The sequence below is a fragment of the Triticum aestivum genome, chromosome 4B, assembly GCF_018294505.1.
Source record: "Triticum aestivum cultivar Chinese Spring chromosome 4B, IWGSC CS RefSeq v2.1, whole genome shotgun sequence".
In the NCBI taxonomy this organism is placed as follows: domain Eukaryota; kingdom Viridiplantae; phylum Streptophyta; class Magnoliopsida; order Poales; family Poaceae; genus Triticum; species Triticum aestivum.
The window spans coordinates 72,070,513-72,076,168 of NC_057804.1; the positions used below are offsets into that span (position 1 = coordinate 72,070,513).

The 5,656-nt window shown below is 38.7% G+C and overlaps 1 pseudogene; it reads right to left on the minus strand.

Moving 5' to 3' along the window:
* Nucleotides 1-473: 473 nt before the first annotated feature.
* Nucleotides 474-1,328, minus strand: LOC123089973 (protein MAIN-LIKE 1-like; annotated as a pseudogene).
* Nucleotides 1,329-5,656: the final 4,328 nt, after the last annotated feature.

The window sequence follows — 5,656 nt, forward strand, 5'->3', positions numbered from 1 at the left end:
CTGATGTGGCAGGTGAAGCTCAACCGGCCAGTTGCATATGAGTGGGCACCGCATATGCCAAAGATCCCTATCCCTAAAGCACATCGGATTCAGCACAAAGTCTCTAATGATACCAAGACTATCCCCTTTTCCATACGGCTCCCATTCCACCTGCAACATAGCATACGTTGCAAAAATAATTATGAGTTACGATAGAAGCATGAGAATCACTTATACAATGTCGAGTCACCTTCTCAGCCGTGATCATGTCCAGCTCGCTCTTGTATAACTTGTACATGACCGAGGGATCATCCGTCGTCTCATTTACCACATCCCACTTGTAAGCCCAAGTGGGGTACCATAGTGGGTCATCATGGTCGTTCTAATCCTCGTACTTCATGGTCTTCGGTCGTCCAACCGGCAATCGCTCCCAGCTCCATATGGAAAGTGCGAGCATACAACCACCAATACCTCTTGATTTCCTACAAGAGGCTTCATCCAACTGCACATAAAAGAAAACATGGTTGAATTAACAAGAAGATTGCATTGATAATGTAGCAATGAAGTGAAAAGAAACAACTTTATACCTGTCTATACAAGTAAGCCAGTGTCGTAGAACCCCAACTCCATTTGCTATCGAAGACGGTCAACGCCTTTAGCCACATCCATGGTGCATTCTTGCCTGTGCCATCAGCAAACATAGTCCTGGATATAACGTACCACATGTACACACGAGCATATGTCTTGACTTCATCCTCATTAGCCTCCTTGGGGCAATTAGCAAAATTCCATGCAATCCAGGCATAAGGAGCACCGGCTACTACTCTTTCCTTCTTCTTGTCTTCTCCTTCTGGTTGCCGAGGTTCCGGAGGAACCATACCAATAAGGGCATGCATCTGCTCGCGCCACCCATTAGAATCGGTGCTCATACATAGAGGATTACCCTCGATAGGAAGCCCGGTGATCATAGCATTATCCTGGAGCGTCACGGTCATCTCCCCGGTCCGAAGATGGAAAGTGTGTGTCTCCGGCCTCCAATGATCAACAAGCGTGGTGATTGCTGCAGTATTGAGGGGTGGCGTCGATCGGCTGACCAACTGAATGAAAGGGAGGAGTCCTGTCTCCCTTACATAAGGTGTGTATCGCTCATCATACCGCATCCCCAAAAGGTTGACCCCGTGAGACCGAAGCTTCAGAGGTTGAAGGTCCTACAAACAAGCAAATCAGAAAATTACATATGGGGCATTTGTCTTTGAAATAAACAAGAAATTCATAATTACCTCCTGGTGCACCGACAACGCGTACGACCGGTGTTTCTGGTCCCAGTGATCATCGAGAAGCCAAACCATCCTAACAATTTCAACAAAGCATTCTTGTCAACACGATTATCTTTTCAATTCAAAAAAACTAACGTAGGCCTACTAGATGCAAGATTCGAAGCATATGTATCCAAAGCATTCTTCTCAATACGAGTATAATTTCAATACAAATAAACTAAACTAGGCCTAATTCATACAAATAACTTTTCCATAGAAATAACATGTCAATCTATGTATCCAACCATATCTTTTCAATAAAATAAAATAAACTAGGGTTCCAGAAATCAAACAAACAAGGGTTGTAATACATGCAAAATTCTAATACATGCAAGATTCAAATCTAATCAAATCAAACAAGGGTTCCCCAAATCTTCAAAATACCATATTTTCAATGGATAGAAAGAAGGGGATCGGAGGAAAGTACCTTCTAGGATGGATTGGTGAAGAAATCCACAGACCAAATCGTCGGATCTGAAGGATTTGGGAGAGGGGATTGAGAGGGGGAGAGGAGGAAGCCGCCGACGCGCCTGTTCTGTAACCCCTCCTGGAATGAATGGGTGGGGTGGGGAGATGGGGAGCGGGCGGCTGGCATCTAAGTCATAGTGCAACGCCTAAGAGCTAGGCGTTGCACATTACATGTGTGGCGCCTAGCTCGGAGGCGCTGCACTGCTTGGGTGCGGGCCCAGGGCTGCCACGGTGGATAGGTGTGCAACGCCCAGAGGTGGGCGCTGCACCGTAGGGTGTGGCACCTGCTTGTCGGGCGCTACACAACAAGGTCAGGTGCGTGAAATAGTTTTAGGGCCAGTTCATTTCATGAATTCATTGCGTCCATAGGTCAAAATTGTCAATTTTGCCGAAAGTTGGCACCATTCGGTGATTACGAGGTACTAGTAGGGTCTTGGATTTCATTTTAAAAGGAAAAAAAGATAAAATTCTTAGAAGTCTTGTTTCAGATTTAAGAGCAAAGGTGATTGAAAAATCAACTGTGGAGCCAAATTTGAACGAACAAAAATTCACGCTTTTAAAAAAATTACAACAAAACGGAGGACTTCATGTGGAAAGATGAAAGCATAAAAGTTTTCGTTGTCCCCAAGAAAGGCCTCCCAGACGACATGGACATCCCGCCTCCCGTCGGAGCCACCACTGGTCTGCCTCATCTCCTATGGCCTTCGGGCCATGGAGGCGCGATGAAGCCCGACCATTGTCGGCGGGAGGGTTCCTATTATGTTTTTAGGTGTTTTTTCCAAGATTGATTAAGGTTTGTGTCCTCTTCAGAAAGGCGAGGCGGCGGCGACTCCCTGAAGATGGAATAATGTTTGATCTACACTTCTCTAATATTGGTGATGGTTGTTGTTCTGATACACTGGTCCTGTGTGATTTTGAAGACTTCCTATTTGTTTACTACAACAAGGTTTGTCCGACTCTAGTGACGGAGGGGTGATGAAGGTGACGCGTCTTCGTCTTGCTCTAGTGATTGTAGTCGTCACTAGGTGGTCTACGGGTCAGTCTGTAATTTATGTTACTTCTGATGATTTTTGTACTATCATGACAGTTGATGAATAGATCGGGATTTTTCCGCAAAACAGAACAGAGAAAAGGAAATGACTCTCACAGAGACCTTCTCACTGGCGCTCCTGATCCGATACTGTTTGATTTCATGTTTATTTTTTTTGGTTCTTCGGTGTTTACCAACTTGTGCGCAATTTTGACAGAGCATCCTTAACAGTCATTATCTAAAACTCTAAGCTCCCTAGGACTACCACTCTCTCTGATGTTTCCTAAGCGGCGCTTCAGGCACCTTTCTACAATCGGGCGCACACCCCGCCTGCACGCTGGGCCGACCTATTTTGCTTCTTTTTTTCTCCGTTTAAACCAGAAAAGGTGTGCGCAGAATGAATTCGAACAGAAGATCTCTCTCAGCTAAGTGAGAATAGCAGTGGCCACTACGCCAATCAACGCTTGGTGCCCTCTAACTTCTTTTTTTCCTGTTATTCTTTTTCTATTCATGTTCTTATTCTTTCCTTCTTTCCCTTTTCTTCTTCTTCTTCTTCTTCTTCTTCCTTTTTCTTTCTTTTTTCTTTTTGTTGGTTATTTTATTCTTTTTTGTTGAATTTGATGAACTTGTTTCATTTTTCGATGAACTCTTTTTTTAAATTCAATAAACTTTTCCAAATAAATGAATTTATAATATTTATTGATGATTTTTTTTCAAATTTGATAATTTTTTTAAAAAAATTGATGAACTTTTTTCAAGTTTGATGATTTTATGTCACAATCAATAATATTTTCCATACTTTTTGAACCTTTTGAAGTTTGTGAACTTTTTTCAAAATCTATGAACATTTTTGATTTTTTTTTTCAAAATTTTGGGTTCTGTTTTCAAAATTCCACCATTGACCGATCAGCCACGACCAGTCACGAGCGAACCCATGGAACGACGGGCACCCCTATATCTCGCTTCAACCCACACACATGGTTGGCTACAACCTCTATTTTTTTTCTTTCGTTTTCTGGTTTTTTATTTGTGTTCTTTTGTTTATACTTTAAAATATTCTGAAAACATTTGAAAAATGTTGAACAAGTATTTGGAAAATGTTAATCAAGCATTCAGAAAAATGTTGAGTGTGTATAGAAAAATTATAGGTCATGTGTTAAAATAATGATAACTTTTTCTGATCATGTATATAAAAATGTTAATCTAGCATTTTAACCAAGTATTTGAAAAATGTTAATCAAACATTTGGGAAGTGTTAAATGTGTAGAAAAATGTTGACTATGTATTAAGAAAATGTTGAAAAAATGTGATCATGTGTATAAATATGTTAATCAAGCATTTGTAAAAAATGTTGAATAAGTATTTGAAAAATGTTAATAAAGCATTTGGAAAATGTTAACTGTGTATAGGAAAAATGTTTACCATGCCATAAAAAATTAGGAAAAATAAATAAATCATGTATATAAATATATTAATCTAGCATTTACAAAAATGTTGAACAAGTGTTTGGAAAATGTTAAATGTGTATAAAATCTGTTGACCATGTATTAAAAATATGTTAATCTTTTTACTTAAAAGTAATAATCAATTATTTAGAAAAAATATTAATTTATATAAAAATGTGAATTCTGTATTAGATAATTCTAATCAACAATTTGAAAAATGTATATAGAAAAAATTTTGTTGACCATGTGTTACAAGGAAAAATATTACACATGTATTAGAAAAATATTGTTGACATATACAAAAATTGTAAAAGAACAAAGAAAAGCGAAAACCAAAATTAACGAGAGAAAAGAAAATTAAAACACGACATGGGGGGCAGCCACTCGGCTAACATTGCGTTCGTGCTAATACTATACGCGCGCGAATGGCCCGGCCCAATACGACGTGGGACGGAGTGGATAGCAGCGCCCGTGATCTCCCCCTGGGGACCAGGGGATCGATTTCAGGAGCTCCTGATAGAACATGCAAAAACTGGGACTCGAACCCATCGCCTAAGGTATAGAAACATAACGCCAGACCAAGAGGCGAAGCTTGTCAAAAATCAGAAACGAGGTACATTTAATCCATCCTCTGGAGATATATTATATACCCAGAAATAATTATTTGAAAAAGAAATTCACAAAAAAAAACCATGAATTCTGAAAAAAGGTTCTTGAAAAATGAAAAAAAATCATCAATTTCAAAAAAAACTTCAACCATTTTGAAAAAAGTTCACTGTTTTCGAAGAAAAGTTCATCGAATTCAAAAAAAGTTCATGGATTTTGGAAAAAAGGTTCATTGAATTGAAAAAAAAGTCCATCAATTTTTAAAAAATTCATCAAAATTTTAAAAAAAGTTCATGGATTTTGAAAAAAAGTTCATCAATTTTGAAAAAAGTTCACCGATTTTGGGAAAAAAATCATGAATCTGAAAAGTAGTTCATCGATTTTGAAAAAAAGTTCATCGACATTGAAAAAAGTTCTTCGTTTTGGAAAAAACATTCGTCTATTTCAAAAAAAAGTTCATTGATTTTGTAAAAATGTTCATCGATTTCAAAAAAAACGTTCATCGGCCTTGAAGAAATGGTCATTGATTTTTTTTAAAAAATCACGAATTTGTATAAAAAGTTCATGTATTTAGCCAAAAAAGAGAGAAAAAAATCTGAACAAAACAATTCCCAGAAAAAAGAAAAAAAGGAAAAGAAAAAGAATAAAGTTCCGCGAACTGTGAAGGATAAATAGGGAAAAGGATGTGAGTCTGTGCAATCAGTCGAGATGGCCTAGTGGTTAGTACGCGTTGCTCAGAATTAAAAGGTCTCTAGTTCGAGTCTCAGCAGTCGGGCATTTCCTAAACGGCGCCCGTTGCGCCCGTTCCAGGC